General features: G+C 38.7%; 1 long non-coding RNA gene across 10 annotated transcripts in view; it reads left to right on the top strand.

The window, feature by feature from the left end:
- LOC126876760 (uncharacterized) overlaps window positions 1-17,827 on the top strand; it is a 129,499-nt gene that overhangs the window by 40,711 nt on the left and 70,961 nt on the right. For 6 of the 10 annotated variants that reach the window (XR_007694496.1, XR_007694500.1, XR_007694494.1 and 3 more), the window contains exon 2: window positions 6,097-6,155. The exons of the other annotated variants lie outside the window; for them this stretch is intronic. This is a non-coding gene — a long non-coding RNA (uncharacterized LOC126876760). The remainder of the gene's footprint in view (window positions 1-6,096; window positions 6,156-17,827) is intronic. 10 annotated transcript variants of the gene reach the window in all.

Here is a 17,827-nt window from a genome sequence, read left to right on the forward strand (position 1 = left end):
AGCGACACCGATTACTCAACTTTCGAAGTAAAAAGCCGATCGAGTCCACCGGATTGCCCTACAGACACGTATTAATCCGTAAGAGTTAGTCATCATGTTGATAATAATTATCTAAAGAAACTTTTCACGTGAAAATATAAAATTTTAATTGATTAGATATTGTGTTAGCCATACTTAAGAAAGAAAATGAAAATGAATGAAATGAAAGAAAAGGACTACCTTCAACCTCATTTTTTAAATAAACACTTTGTCAGTTTTGCGGTAAATAAGTTCTTAGGAATTCAGGACAGTTTTTAGTGAATCATTTTGTTTCGACCGTTCGCGGAGAGACGCGATCGCGAGATAGCACGTCAACGAGAGTTGTAATTTCCCGTTACGATTAAATAATCGACGCCACGAACTGATCAGTTCAGTAGTTCAATGAAATTCCACAGAATTAACACAAATAAATTAATGTTTATTTCAACAACTTATTAACTAGAAAGATATAAATGGAACAAAAAAAATGTAACTGCGTTTTGGTTGATAAGTAATGCGCGACATACCACCTGTGTTGACGGTTCGACTTCTCGAAAAGTTCTGAACGCCTTTCGATTTTTTTCGTTTTTTCTGGAAGGCGACCCCCACTACGTTCGGATCACGCCACATTCTTTTACGCGAGGTAAAATAACGACCACGAGTCGACGTTTCTGGAAGTCGCCCTGCTTAATGAATCATGCGCTTGCCACTACAATGTTTGTTTGCCGGGCAGACGCGACGGTCCGTCTGCGACATTATAGTGCCGCGATCGATAGTTAAGAATATGACCTATGGTAAGCCGCATGGCGTAACATTCTCCCCCCGTTGAGAGGGTACCGATCAAACTAGCGAGGTGTGGTTGAAGTTCCCATCTTATTTCGTCTCGGTGGCTAGTTGTTCGGGTTTCTCGAGATCGGGTTGAATTGGCAGTGGGACAAGCCTTTTGACGCCCCGATCCAAAATGCTTTTTGCCGTCTGAACTGTAGCTGTCCGGATGACACTGTCACGACCGGCATACTTCAAATCCGACGGACTGACGATAGAGATAAAGCACTCGGCGACAATGTATATCGCTGAAGTGCCTAATGAACCATCAACATCCCAACGGTCCTTCCACCGAAGGTTCTAGAAGAAAGAGCACGTGGCAACGGTCGCGGACGCCTAGCAAATGCATGGACGGTGGGGATGTTGAGGGATGACAAAAGAAAGTAATCGGATCCGATCGAAAGTAAAATCATAAGAGTCAGTCTTAAAAAGTCACGCCCAGAGTTCGGAAGTAGATTGTAAAGTGTATTGATGTTAGAAAAAAAATAAAGTTTTCTTTTTTTTATTTTTTACCTCAAATTCCTTTTTTATTTTGTTATTTTACGTGACAACACCATCGGCGCCTGGATGAACTCGGCCCAGAGGCCAATGCATGGAGGGAACGTTGTCCTCTCTGAGGATGACGATTGTGCCCTTTTGGATGCTGTGTCCACCCTTGCTCCATTTATTGCGGTTGGTTAGCTCGTTCAAATACTCCTTATGCCAGCGGTTCCAAAAATGTTGTTTAAGCTGTTGGATATGCTGCCATTTGGAGAGTCGGTTCGATGGAATGTCTCTGAAATCTCGATCACGTAAGCACATTAATGAATCGCCAATGAGGAAATGTCCGGGAGTGAGGGCTAGGAGATCATTTGGATCGGTGGAGATAGGAGTTAGCGGGCGGGAATTGAGGACTGCTTCTATTTCTATGATAAGAGTATTACGGTGTTAAGCTCATATGTTTCTGTTTCTCCACTCGCGCTGCGCCATAATATCCTTTGATATTTCCGATCCTCTGGTCGTACGAGGAATTGCCGATACATTTTCTCGATCTCGCCAGTGAGTACGTACTGATGAGCGCGGAATCTAATTAATATACAAAATAAATTGTGAATTGATTCGAGAATATAGGATTTCCCCATTTTCATGATTATCGTGATTTTTGTATAAATATATTTTTGAAGATACTAATAATTAGGTACTTATAAATTAGTATTATCAATTATTTTGCATTTATAATTCCGCCTCTAGTATAAGTGTTAATTGAAAACTAACTTTATGTTTCAAAAAGTACTAGCAAAGTCGTTGAGTAACAAGCCACTGATGCTAACACAAATAGCATTGTCGTAATTAAATATTTCTAAATATTCATTTTTCATTTTGAACCTGTAGAAACAATTTATTATATATACTATTAGCTAAGTAATTGCATATTTAATTAAGTCGAAATATAAAACTTAGTTATTTTAATAATTTAAAAAATAAAAAACTGACAAACATTTCAATTTAATTTATGGTTGGAACAAAAGACATTTCATTAATTGAAATATTGCAACGCAGAGTACTTTCCAAAATACGCCGAGAGTATTCCTGATGGTGAAACGAGCGTTGCTTCATCGAACGCAGCTAAAGAAAACAACATCTATGTAGTTGGTGGTACGATGCCTGAAATAGAGGGCGATAAATTGTACAATACCTGTACTATTTGGGGTCCCGATGGAACTTTGATAGCAAAACACCGAAAGGTAAGTAATATATTCCTTTATGGCTTTGAATTTGAAAATATTGGGGCGAAGAAAGTGACTCTATCTAGGAATAATTTAGGAATATACATATGTACATACGTATACTATAACCAATTCTATAATTTACGGTTTATAAAATACGTTATGATACGGGAAACGCCCATTTTTGTTGTAATGTGTTTGTGTTGTATAAATTTTTCAAATACTTAAAATATTATTATACTTATTTTTTCTCCTTTTTAAACATTATTAAATGATAAGATTTTTTAATAAAAGAAAGTGATAAAAACGCTGTCAGTTATTAAATAAAAAATAATTAAAGTTTAGGAGTTGGTAACTTTGATATTAAATTACAAAAGTTGCAGCAATAGAATTAGCGACTACATTTTTATGTTATTAGGTACATCTATTCGACATCGACATTCCTAATAAGATTACTTTTCGAGAGAGTGATTCACTCAGTCCTGGTAACTCCCTAACGACGTTCGATGTGAAGGGCTGCAAAATAGGTATTGGCATTTGCTATGATATTAGATTCGAGGAAATGGCACGCATTTATCGGAACAAAGGTACAGTAACTTAATCGATCAATACTTAACTAGCAAAAAATTAAATATCTTTCTTAAATATATTCTATATAAAATTAATATAATCTGTAACTCTGTATAAACAGAAGCTTAATTTAAAAAAACCAGTATATTTGCTGAAAATGAAACAAATAAAAGAATTAAAAGCACAATAAGAGGACTGTCCTCGCATATTCAGAAATGATGGAATGTGAACCGTGCAACTACGAAGTTAATTGGTATTCGGTAGCTTCATATTTCCTGCTTCTCTGGGTTAGGTTGCCAAATGCTGATATATCCAGCGGCATTCAATATGACCACTAGACCACTGCACTGGTCATTACTTCAGCGTTTCAGAGCGAATGATAATCAATTATACGTTGCCTGCATATCACCGGCTCGTGTTCCTTAAGCAAGTTACGTCGCATGGGGACATACACAGTTGACCAATCCCTGGGGAAAGATTCTTTACGATTTGGAAACTCAAGAGAATATGGCAGTCACCGATATCAAAAAAAAAAAAACTGGCGAACCGTGTGTTACCACAACGAGACACGCGATGCTATTTGTCGCTTTAAATTGTGCCGCAACTCGTTTTTGAGATCTTTGCCAGGGGCGCGTTAAAACATGCTGAAAATATATTTCTGGCTTTTCTGGGGTTTAACTGAAATATGACAAATAACGTTGTAAAACATATGTACTTATGACTTACAGAGTAATTGAGTGTACAAAATATATAGTATACAAAATAGCCAGCGATTTAGGGCTTTAAAAGATCAAAAGGAAAGAAAAGGAAAGAAAAGAAGAAAGATAATATATTGTGGCAGTCTAAGTCGATCTAAGAAAATAGATAAAGGGAGGGAGGGGCAAAGCTAGTTAATCTGGAAAGAATCCAAGCGTCAATTTCAAGCATTTACAGAGAATCAAGCGGGCTGGTTAAAGTCGTGAGTTGAGCAATTATCCCGCGTTAGGTTCAATCAGGTTAGTCCCACGCGAAATTGATCCAACCATGCGAAAACGAGTGTATTCTGATTTCTGTCGCAGATACTTCTGGCTAGTGCAGTACCTACACGGTGGTTGTTGAAATAGCCGCTTCTCATCTATTTTCCCTAGCGCGGACATCATCCTTTGATCCCTTACGACTAACGAAGTTTTCTAAGATGTACGGCAGTTTGAGATTCTACTTGAAAATGATCATGATTGCGGTCTGTGTGTCGTCTGCTCTTCTTTTTGTCCTTCCGTTAAAGACTGGTAAGTTGATACTGATTAATTATGCGATCGAAACCCTATATAATGGCTACAAAAATGCCGCTAATATAATATTCCTTCTTTCTTGTATCTTCTTTCTTGTATCTTCTTTCTTGTATATATATCTTGTATATATATATATATATATATGTCGGGTCACGATTCGAATTTTGGGCGCGCGACGACTCTTCGTGTGGACTAGCCATCGTTTCACAAAGCCGAGATTTTATTTAGACATATATACAGGTCTATCACTAAGCTTAACAAATAATAAGTACAACTAATAATAAGTCTAACAAACACTAAGCCTAATGAATAATACGATCTACGAATAATTAAATTAAATAATACTATTAGCAATGTTTGAGTTCAAACGAATCCACGATCACCGGGATAACTCCTTACTAAGCGAAACTAACTTAGACGCAAATGCGATCGTCGAAAATGCTCGATGTATCACTGCGCCAAATACGATAAGGATAGGTTCGACAAAAACAAAGCTAAAATAGTTAGGTTCAACCTTGGCGATTTCGTGTTACGTAAAAACGAGGAAAGAAACCAGACGAAGTTAGATCCGAAATTCAGGGGTCCATTCGTAATAGCCGAGATTTTGGAAGGAGATAGATATACCCTAAAAACCTTAGACGGCAAACGATCATATAAGGACAGACACGACAGACTGAGAAAAATGCCAGAAGGTTGCGTCCCTGCTGAGTTAGACGTCTGCGGTGATGACAACGGCGGTGATAATAACGATGCAAGTACACTGACCTCAGAGGATCATTAACACTGCGTTGTGGTCATAGTAATACACCGAGTGGTTTTATGTGCTTTTGTTGTAACCCGTTGAGTGGGTTGATGTGTTTTTGTTGTAACCCGTTGAGTGGGTTGATGTGTTTTTGTTGTAACCCGTTGAGTGGGTTGATGTGTTTTTGTTGTAACCCGTTGAGTGGGTTGATGTGTTTTTGTTGTAACCCGTTGAGTGGGTTGATGTGTTTTTGTTGTAACCCGTTGAGTGGGTTGATGTGTTTTTGTTGTAACCCGTTGAGTGGGTTGATGTGTTTTTGTTGTAACCCGTTGAGAGGGTTGATGTGTTTTTGTTGTAACCCGTTGAGTGGGTTGATGTGCTTTTTGTTGTAACCCGTTGAGTGGGGTTACGTGCTTTTGTTGTAACCCGTTGAGTGGGGTTACGTGCTTTTGTTGTAACCCGTTGAGTGGGCTTACGTGCTTTCTGGGTGTAATGCACCCAACGTGGCAATATGATCCAACAAACTGAGGTTCACCGGTGTACGAAATCGAAAATGATCTGTTGTGTCATTACGGTCTGGCTGGCGACTCACAGAACGCACCTAACACTTTGAATACAAATTATAACATTACAAATTCCTATTCTCTTTTATTTTTCTGTTGTCAAACCTCCGAACGAAACTTTGTTATTGCACTGGACCCTTGACTTACTTGGACATTTAGTTAAATCGCAAATAATGTCAGTTGTATCGAATCTAATGTAAGAAATACGATATTTTAGTTACACACGAGGACGTGTGATAGTCAGGATGGCCGTGTCGGAGATGAAAGAACACCGGAGCCTTTGGAATTTTGGATAATCCCGCAACATTGTAACCTAGAGTCTACTATAGCTGTAATTGAACAATTGTAGTTATTCAACCCGATTGTAATTATTCGAGAATTGTGATAATGAGCTTGGGTTCGAGGCGACAGTCAGTCGCCGAACGTAGCCGCGGTCACGGGATGAACGCTTTGCCTAACAAAGGTATGAAGTAATTCTATAGCTCTCCTTAAAAGAAATATTTGTGGCGACACGCGACAGTAAACATTCCAACGGTTTCTGTCCCGTGGCTCGCCACGTGCAGACCCTATTCTTCGAGTAAGATGATTGCCAGATGTCGATGCGTCTCCGCAGTACATGTTCGGCTAGCCCGAGGGCCCGTTATAAATCTTAAGGTTTAGTTAACTAAAGTCCTTCAAACAGACAAACAGTCTTTGTCCCAACTACGGGAAGATAGGGAAGACATATTTTTCAACGAGCGGCGTCTCCCACTAGCAACTTTCCCTCGAGGGCGGCTAGCATCCTTTTCTAACCACCGATATGGAGATTAACCAATTAGCAGCAACACTTTCTGAACGAAGGCTTTTCTCGACGAATCCGATGATCTCGTATCCTTAGACACACCCCGTTATAGTTTTCCTGTGTGGCATCATCGGGACGGGAAAGGCTTTCTCGCTCGCGATCTCATCGATCCAAGAGTAACGCCTTCGCGATCAGTGATTATTCTCAGACTTAGACTTTGTGAGTACGTTCTGTTGTCATCCCGTTGACCGCGGATTCGTTATTGAACCTAGGATCATTGTCATTAGTATCTCGAGCACCTAACTACCGCGGTTACTTGTCCGGTTCTATAATAATCGTATTTGCACTAGTCAATGTCTTCTCCATTGCATAACGACAACGTGTAACCCAAACGAAGATTCGTTTCACGCCCCTAACCCTAATTCTAATGTAAACCCGATATATATATATATATGTATGTATAAGATTTATAAAATGAATGCTCGGTAAAATGTCTGTGATAAATAATAGCAATTAAAATGGAAAAATTTTTAATTGCATTGCTTCGACTATACATATACATATACTTAATGTGACTTACTTTGTATGAGAAAAATTCTGTTTGCCAATTCGATATCGAGAGCTGATAATGCTAACATACGATGAAACGATAACAGAAGAATCCGAATATTCAGAACTTTTCACGATATATGTTAAATAATATTATGAAATAAATTAAATAATTACCCCGCATTGCTTCCAGCGTACGTGTTCACGATTCTCGGCGAAACCGAATATGGCAGCAGGAAATCAACCAATCACAACTTCGGAAGAAAGTAAAGCGCGGGAAGAAATCGCGGCATCCAGCTTCCTGCGAATCTATTCTCGATCTCGATGTAAGCAGTAATCTTTCGATAATCGTTTTGCAAAATGGCGTGTCTTAAACGAAGTGTATAGTAAAATTCGTATTTGAGAGACGCATAAATAAACGATATCAGGCTATTTCCCGCGAGAAATTCACGTTCGGTTGCAACATAACATGTCACGTATGTATTTTCGTCGAAAACTGATTTCGAGGGACGTGTATATGTGCGTATCAAGTTACTTGGCGAAAGTTCAACGACAGACTGTGACTTTAAAACAGTATGTATGCCTATGTTTGTTGTCCGAGAATTGGAAGAATCTGTCATGTTTTGTTTACGTCGGCTGTAATGGAGTGGTGTTTTTGTCTTGTGGTAACTGAATGTCTCAAACAACAAACTCGAGATTTCAATCGATCTTCGAAAAGAAGTCATACCCATTGGCCTTGGGTGAGTTGTGATTTCATTAACTTTTTAATTCATAATTGATAACATAAGGTTATTGTAAGACCGATGAAAATATGGATAGCAACCAATTGCAATTGAATATCTGGCCTGTCTTGCACTATTGAAATTTTGCAAGTCACTAAAGTTACCAGCATTAATATGTTCCCTTGCACAAGTTTGACGATAAAACAAATGAAATTTTACTATTTGCAAGTTATTTGATTATTGTATTTAACGAAAAATTATAAAATCATAAAATAGAATTCTATATAACCTGTAAATCGTAACTTGTCAATCTACTAGTACATATATTATAAATTGGTAAACTTTTGTGTGTGGGGGAGGGGGTGCTAGATGTAACACTGATACGACATTTTGAAAAAATATTTAATTATAATCATGAAAGGCGTTATTGAAATATTGAGTTTTTATTAATGTTCCTTGCAACTTCGAGTTTGCGTACTATATTTAAAATGTACATAAGATATAAAGTATATTGACAAGTAACAGTCACAAAATTGTTTCAAATGAGGATAATCATCCTAATATCAACTTATCAATTGTGATCTGATAAACAAGAATTCAAAATACAGTTAAACTGTGTTCTACATACAATAATCTTTTTCGGAGGAGATTTAAATATATGAACATATTGTGATATTTTGTCCATAATAACATGAATAATATAAAGTTTCGTATTACATATACTCTATTTTTTAATATATTCTGCATATCTCATTTTATGACAACAGACAAGCAAACTATATTCCCATTATAAGCTTCGCTCTAATTTCGCATCGTTTCACCTGAATATATCGTGAAATTTCATCCCGTCAAAATTTTGCGTCAATCTTTTTTATCTTAAAGGATTAAAGACAGTTGCAAAACGCCACGGTGTTTCGGGGTTTGTTTAAATTTCCGCCAAATGAAAAAGAAGTTTCGCGAAAAATGGTAGTTACTAACGGCACGTCTGGTTACAATTTTCGTTTACAATTCTTTTGGCGAGTAAATATGACGTACTGGGTCGATACTAAGTAGTCGGTTGTCCCTGAAATTTGAACTGTTGAGAACGAGGTAATAACAGGGCGACTGGTTTGTTGCTGTGTAACGTATACACGTTTCTGAATAGTTTTCTACTTTAAATGAAATTAACTGCTACCCGACGGAGTTTCGACGTAGCGATAAACACGCCACTGAAAAAAGCGACGAATGGGAATGGAAAATACGTAAAGATTTTTTTGACAAAATAAAGAATCATTTTGTCAGATTTCAAGAAGAGTTTGGGTAAATTCAATTTATGCTCTTTGCTACTTGACTTATGTTTATAACACTAAAAGTTATCTTTACAAGCAGCGAAGTGATTTAGTTTCATCCGTAGTTCGGTTGCTTCCAATTTTTTCATTTTCACATTGTGTAAATTTCGACCAATTGCGGGGAGACGTAATCGCGAGGAGAGACGTCAACGGGGGTCGTAAATCCCCGTTACGATTATAACAATCGACACCACGAATTGATCGATCCCCTGATTTCCGTTGAGATAATAGGGGTGATTGAGTTTGTATAACACTGTGATTCACAGAATTATAAATTATATATTTCCAACACTTAGATTACACTGACGTAGAGAAATAAATAGTTAACAACTTGTCGCATGAAGATGCGATAGATATGTACGCTAGAGCAGGGCTCTTATAATGGAAATTAATGTATTAATGGACTTAGCACTATAATATATTTAGGAGAGAAGATGTGTGTTCGACAACACCGAGAACCGACAAAAGATTTGCGTGAAGTATGCGACTCTCGCGCTATGTGTAGACTGCCGCGTTAGGCGTTAGTTTTTAGACTGTCTGTCGCTCTTTTTCTAATACGGAAGAAAAGTTCGGTGTGGGTGTGCCCCTGTGCCTAAAGAACGCGGATTCGTTGTTCCCACTTTCGTTAGAAAAAGTGAGGGCCACGAAGCGCGGTGTCGATTGGTCATGACCTGCACTACTGCTCGAAGGGATGAGTATCGAGTCTCCTACCATCGTGGTGGATAGATGACTGTGTGCGTGAGAAAAACCTAGCTTGTTTTATTACAGGGCTATTCGGATTTTCCTAATGGGTGCATACCCGCTTTCTCCGTGTTTTAAGTGCGACTAATAAACCCAAGGACCTCTCTAAAAACCGACTGTGTTTCGAGAATATTTTTAAGCTTTAGAAATTCTTCAAGACAAACGGATTGAAGACACATGGCGAAACAATACAGGGAAGTGAAAGTTATGGTGGGTCCTTAGGTTTATTGAGGGTCGAAGTGACGTTACGCAGGTCGGTTGTTGTCCGGTCGCGCGGGCTGGCGTGCAGATGTTTTAGGCGGCGTAACACATTGCGTATTACAATATTGATGTTAAAATATTATTATAGAAAAACATGTTAGCAACTTAATTTTCTATTTGTTCGTTTCTCTGTTTTCCTTATTCTGTTTTTGGATTTGTGGTGGATGATTTAAATAATGACGTGACGAGTTGATACTTGATATTGTCAAATATATTTAAAATTATTCTAAATACAGAATTAATCGCACGGGAGACAAAGATTTTGTAACGAATCCTAGCGGCTGCCATTTGTCGTTCACGCGCTGTTGCCGATACCGAATGCGCTAATGTCACGTAAAATAACAAAATAAAAAAAGAAATTTGAGGTGTAAATAAAAAAAAGAAACTTTATTTTTTTTCTAACAACAATTCACTTTACAATCCACTTCCAAACTCTAGGCGTGACTTTCCAAGACTGAAGCTCTTATGATTTGACTTTCGATCGAATCCGATTACTTTCTTTTGTCATCCCTCAACATCCCCACCATGCATTTGCATTTGCTAGGCGTCCGCGACCGTTGCCACGTGCTCTTTCTTCTAGAACCTTCGGCGGAAGGACCGTTGGGATGTTGATGGTTCATTAGACACTTCAGCGATATTGCCGCCGATTGTCGCCGAGTGCCGCCACATCTTTATCTCCATCGTCAGTCCATCGGATTTGAAGTATGCCGGTCGTGACACTAACATTGTGGCGTCAGAGACGATGCGTTTTGACTCGCGAAAGGCGTTTTCGGTTTGCTTCGACCACTCGATTCGCCGCGAACAGCTCGTACGTATCTTTGTTCGCGGATCCGCGTAGTTTGTTGCACGAGTATACGTTTATATTGACACCGGTGTTCACAAGAAAAGAGATCCTTGGTGCCCTGTCCGTCACGAAAATGCGATGGGATACTAAAGCCATCGCCACATGCCGCGTTTACGGACGGCTGGTCTCGTTTCACTGGGTCCAGTTGCAAGGGGCCCGGCACTTCCTTGCGCGGTCTCGAAAGGTCTCGTGGTAATAGCAGAGACCAGACTTCTGCGGTCTGTCCTTCGAACTTGATATCAATCTTGCCTTCCGTATGTAGAATAACGATGTGAGGTGGATAGTGGGTGAAGGTGCCCACAAGAAATACTCTTGATGTTCAACAAAAAAGTTAATTAAATTATTAACAATCAACAGTCAACAATTTATGATCAACAATTAACGACTAACGATTAACTGTCAACAACAATTAACGATTAACGATGAACGATCAAAAACAATTAACGATTAACGATGAACAACGATTAACGATTAACGATTAACTATCAAGAGTCAATAATCACGTATCTCTAATTGTGTTTGCTTCGCTATGACGCTTAACCTTTCGCACTCCGCAGCTCGGGGCAGAATGAATCTTTGATTCGAAACCAAATGGATTCTTTTCTTTGTTGCCCCTCGATATCTCCACTACGCACGCGTTTATTAGATGTCCGCAACGGTTGCCGCGTATGCATTCTTCCGAATATTCGGCGAAAGAACTGTAGGGATATCAATGGTACATTAGGCGTGTCGGCCTTACGCTTTGAAGGTATAGCGCTTTGTGTCGCGAAGCCGTTGGAAAGTTCCATGGTCGAGTGCCACCACAGATGCATGACGATTAGATACAAACGCTTCAAGTATTACAATTAATAGCTGATACAATTGCAACAAAACAGATGTCCTTTATGCAAGACTACTGAAATTACACAGCTACAATAAAATAAGGAATACGTCTGTACTATGGGAAACATAAATAAATATACACATAGTAGCTTATACAACATGTATGTGGAGGACGATTAAACGCGTTGTTGATTAATGACCAGACGAGTTGATACTTAGTGTAGTCAAATGTATTTAAAATTATTTGCAGTACAGAATTAGTCGTCGTTCGCTTAGTGTTGCTCGATATGTGTATACAAGGTAATGCTTACGTTCGTTCGATATTAATTCGCTATAAGAATGTTCGATACTAACTGTCTTAACGATCGTGTTCTTTTATTTATACTCGGGGGAGTATCGAAAACTTTAAATTCAACCTCGGTTGACGATTGCACGTAGCGGCAACATTGTTTTGCCCGGAGTTTGTTTATCGTTACGCTTTGCTTGTCACGTAAAAGTAATGGGAAAATAATAATAAAAAAATGTTGGGTTCTTGAACCAGAGTTCGAGATACCTCTATTCTATAATAGGATTACAAGTGTGCGATTAAACTGTTACCGAAAGACTGAAGCCTCGATCAAGAACCAGCCCTTCTAGATGTTCGTTTATCTTATGCCTACGTGCCGAATTCATAATCCTTTATTTTGGGAGTCGGTGTCGTGTGCAAGGCGGTTCAGGTTTCCTGAGTCGGTTGGACATATTTGTTGACGTTACATTCCCCCAGTGTTAGAGTGCGGCTGGTCCTCCAGACTCTTATTTTCGGTGTAGTGCCTCCTTTTGTATGCCCTTTTGGAATCTTACATGCCTTGCTTCGAGGATGACTGAATTGGTGTCTTCAGGTAATTCTCGTAATGGTTGTATTTCAGGTGTGGAATATGTGTTTAAAGGTGCGCTCTATTGGTCTAGAGATATTGCTTATACCTGTGTCTTTTTTTTTCTTTGGTTTTACAACATAATACGCGAATACATAATTTGGAAGGTAGGCATTTGCTTATAATATCGAATAATCCTATTTTGTTAAATATACATATGTTCCTAGTAATGCTAGATCAATATAACTAATAATTTATAAGACACTTAGTTCCTATTTCTTAAGACTTCTAATTCTATGTTCATAATTAAGAGAGTTTACTTCGTTGGAAATTTGATTGAGGTGCATTCTATACGATTATACATTATTAATGATTTTTGGAGCGTTTTCAATTTTTGTTAGGATTTCTTCTAGACTGTCAGTTAAGGGTAAAGCTATAGTTTTGAAATTTGTTTTGTAAGTTATATTGGTTTTTAAGTTATTGTTTTCATCAAAAAATTTATCTATATTTTTATTCATTAATTCTAAATTATCGTTATCCAGAGTTACAAATAGACTTCTAGAAATGGATCCAACAAAATTCAATGAGCCTCTTCGGTAACAAGTGTGTGTCATAAATTTAATATGCATGATTACATTGTCTAAATTTCTTTTGCGAGCGCGTGTAATCATTTCATTGGAATACGGGCATTCACTTTTAAAATGTTCTGTTAACATTAGTCTAAATCTTTTAATTTCGCTGAGTTTTGCATATATATCCTTAATGTCTAAACCTATAATTACGTTTACGGATTCGCTATATAAGTATGCATGAGCTAATTTTTCTTGATATATAGAACTACCATTAAGGGGTATAACGTTTAGCTTAGCTAACTATGAAGAAGGTGAAGATCGTCCTGGAAAGTAAGGTTTAATACGGTTACCATGTATTTTCCTAATCGAGTGATTTACTATTATTTCATAATAAGGGGTTTTTCACTTTTTCAATGGTGTATGGCCCTGGCCATTCAGTATCTATCTTGTGTTCTTTATGATCGTTATGAATTAATACTAAATGTCCTTCTTTAAAAATAGATTGAGGTTTGGCAATTTTAGAGAAGTTTCTAATAAATTTTCTATAGTATCCAGCTAGCCCAAGGAATGATTTTACATCTGTAGGATTTTTTGGTAGTTTGAAATTCTTTACTGCTTCTATCTTTTTAGGGTTAGGTTTTACTCCATCTGCTGTCACTACATGTCCTAGATATTCTAATTCGGGCTTTAAGAATTCACATTTATCTGGTTGTATTCTTAGACCTACTTTCCCGAGTCTTTGGAATATAATGACTAAGTTTTTAGTATGTTCTTCCATCGATTGCCCGAATATAATGATATCATCGAGATAAACGAAACAATGATTGTTAATCAAACCTCTTAACGTGGTATCCATCATTCTTTGAAAGGTAGCAGGTGCGTTCTTGAGCCCGAATGGCATTCTATTATAGTGGAAGTGTTCTTATGGTGTGCTAAATGTAGTGTATTTCTTTGAATTCTCGTCCATGGGTATTTGATGGAACCCTGAGGATAAGTCTAAAGAGGAGAAATATTTCTTATTTCCTAGCTGTGATAGTATATCGTTAATGTCAGGTAGTGGATACGCGTCTTGGTCTGTTAGTTCGTTTAACTTCCTAAAGTCAATCACTACTCGCCACTTTTGTTTCCCTGATGCGTCGATTTTCTTTGGAACGACCCAGACAGGAGAGTTATAGGGAGAGTCGGAGGGTTCTATAATCTCTTTGTTTAACATTTCAGTCATCTGTTTATTTATTTCGGTTTTATGATGTTCGGGAGGACGGTAGGATTTTACGTTGATGATCTTGTTACGTAGATGATACATTTACACTGTACACGTGAATGTGTGTGTAAGCGTCAGAGGGCGTCCAGGTCTCAGTAGAGACAAAAGACGATTGGAGGCTGTTAGGAGAATCTAGAGGAGGTGGTTGACAACAAGCGTGCGTGCAAGAAGGTTATCGAAGTCTTCAGAGTGTAATATATATATGTATAGCTGTTGTGTGCGAAATAAAGTAAACTATTTGTATTTTCGAATCCTCTCTATACCTTAACATGGTAGCAGAGCGTGGTTACTAGTTTTGCAAGCTATTTAGTGCGTGGTTTTTAGTCTTGCGAGTTTAGTAAGGGAAGAAACGTTCAAAGAATATAAAATAAAAGAAAAAATACTTCAAGCACGTAGGAACGCTTGAGTAAAGAATAGGAAATCAATTAAAATGGAGAGATCGGAAATTATGCTATCGATATTCGATGGTGAGGGTTACGGTATGTGGAAGAAAAGAATAACAATGTTTCTGAGATATAAAGAATGTGATATTGTTATAACTAGAGTGAAGACTGAAACAGACAATCCAGACTGGGATAAAAAGGATCTGAAGGCGATAAATATAATTTACAGTGCCTTCTCAAATAGACAATTAGAATATATTAGGGAAGAAAAAACAGCGTATGAAATAATGAAAAAGTTCGACGAAGTGTACTTGAAAGAATCGACGGCACTAGATCGTGTGCAGAAGGAGATTGGAGAAGATAAGTCTTGATAAATACAGTGATTCAGCATCGTTTTTTAGCGATCTTGAAAAATTAATAAATGAATTAAAAGGTGCAGGCGCAAAAGTGAGTGAGAGGGAAAAGCTGAATTACATGATAAATACGTGTTACGTCGCGTAACTCTACCTAGCCCAGGCCACACACCGCGGGCAAGATGGCAACCAGATGTCTTCGGATACTCACTGCGTACCCTCAATAGTCTCAAGTATCTTCCATAAATCTTAGGAATTTCCTAGTCGAGGTCCTTCAAACTGAACAAACGTCTGTTTCCAAAGCATTTCTAAAGACCTTTGTCTACTACGGCTTGACAAGGGAAAGTTGGTTTTTCTCACGTATGATGCAACTTTCCTCCCACGAACCACTTTCTCTCGAGGGCGGTTAAGACCCTTCGTTTAACCAATTAACAACGAAGACTATTTCCCTCACTCCCTTAGTCAAAATCGTCACCAACAAATCCGATGGTCCCGTGCGCTAGACACACCCATCCTTAGCTTTCCTCCGCCACAGCATCGTCTCCGAACATCACTGACTTTACATCCTTCGAACAGTCAACATCCTTCGACCGGGTTTACACCCGAAGATCAGTCAGTCTCAATCAAGCATCTCGTCAAGCGGTCAGCAATTCGAATACAATGAGTCGACAAATCCATCAGTATACGCGATAATCCGTCTAGAGACTCAGGTCGCACTCATTCGTAGTCATCTCATAACAAATATTCATTTTGTGTTACACCGAAGTTGTTGGTTTGTGAAAATATATAATAACCTGTTAGCAACAGCGTTATCCTTCATTTAACTACCCTTATTATCCTAAACGAAATAAGGGATCGAGCGATTCGCGGCGTCGATTAGCAAATCGTAACGGGAATTTACGACTCCCGTTGGCGCGCTTCTTCGAGATCGCGTCTCCCAGCGAACGTGCGAAAACAATACGTTACCCGAAGAGTATAGCTACATAGCGGATATAATAGATGCAGTGAAAGAAGAGAAACAAACGGTAGCGTGCGTGAAGAATAAAATAGAAATAGCGGAAAAGAAAGATAAGTCTAATCGAGGAGAAATGAAAACTAATGCCTTTGCTGCAAAAAAGGAAGGATGCTTCAAATGTGGAAGAGTGGGATATTTTGCATGAGAGTGTCAAAATGGCGTCCAAGCGGGAAGCAGTAACAGTTATCGGCGTGGGTCAACACGTGGTCGCAGCAGAGGAAGAGGAAACAAAGGCAATACGAACAGGGGGCGTGGAAACTTCCATCGTCAATCAGCAGCCGGCACGAGCGAATATGGCAACTCAGGAGCAGGCATATGGATGGCAACAGCGCACGCAGCACACAGCAGCGAGATGAACGAGATAAGTGGTAACGAAATAACATACTTATTTGTTAGGGAAGTGATACATTTACACTGTACATGAGAGTGTGTGTGTAAGGGTTAGAGGGCGTCAAGGTCTTAGTGGAGACAAAAGACTGTTGCCAGATGTTAGAAGAATCTAGGATAGTCGGTTGGCGACCAGCGTGCGTGCAAGACGTTCTTCAGAGAGTAATATAGATGTATAACTGTTGTGTGGGAAATATAGTCAATTATTTGTATTCCCAAATCCTCGAATTTCCTTAACATGGTAGCAGAGCGTGGTTACTAGTTTTGCAAGATATTTAGTGCGTGGTTACGATCTTGCGAGTGAGTTTTCAGTAAAGAAAAAAAAACTTTCAGAGAAAAAAAATATACTTCGAGCACGTAGGAACGCTTGAGTAAGAAAAGAAAAAAAAAGAAGAATCAATTAAAATGGAGAGATCGGAAATCATGATACCTATATTCGATGGTGAGGATTATGGAATGTGGAAGCAAAGAATCACGATGTTTCTCAAATATAAGGAATGCGAGGTTGTTACAACTAGAATGAAGAACGAAAGAGACGATGAAGACTGGGACAAAAAGGATTTGAAGGCGATAAATATAATTTATAGTGCAATATCGAACAGACAATTGGAGTATGTTAGGGAAGGAAAAACGGCGTATGATATAATAAAAAGGTTCGATGAAATGTACTTGAAAGAGTCGACGGCACTGCAGATCGTATGCAGAAGGAGATTGGAAAACATAAGACTGGAGAACTACAGTGATTCAGCATCATTCTTTAACGATTTCGAAAAATTAATAAATGAATTAAAAAGTGCGGACGCACAAGTAAGTGAGAGGGAAAAGCTGAATTACATGCTGAATACGTTACCCGAAGAATACAGCTACATAGCGGACATAATAGACGCATTGAAAGAAGAGGATCAAACGGTAGCGTATGTAAAAAATAAAATAGAGATAGCAGAGAAGAAAAATAAATCCAATCGAGGAGAAAGGCAAACCAACGCCTTTTCTGCAAAAAAGGAAGGATGCTTCAGATGTGGAAGATTAGGACACTTTGCGAGAGAGTGTCAAAATGGCGTCCAAGCGGGAAGCAGTAACGGCTATTGGCATGGGCCAACACCTGGTCGAAACAGAGGAAGAGAGAACAAAGGCAATACGAGCAGAGGACGTGGAAACTTTCATCATCAATCAAGAACCGGCACGGGCGAGCATGGAAACTCAAGAGCAGGCATATGGACAGCAACGGCGCACGCAGCAAACAGCAGTGAGACGAATGAAATAAG

This window comes from Bombus huntii, unplaced genomic scaffold, assembly GCF_024542735.1.
Source record: "Bombus huntii isolate Logan2020A unplaced genomic scaffold, iyBomHunt1.1 ctg00000092.1, whole genome shotgun sequence".
In the NCBI taxonomy this organism is placed as follows: domain Eukaryota; kingdom Metazoa; phylum Arthropoda; class Insecta; order Hymenoptera; family Apidae; genus Bombus; species Bombus huntii.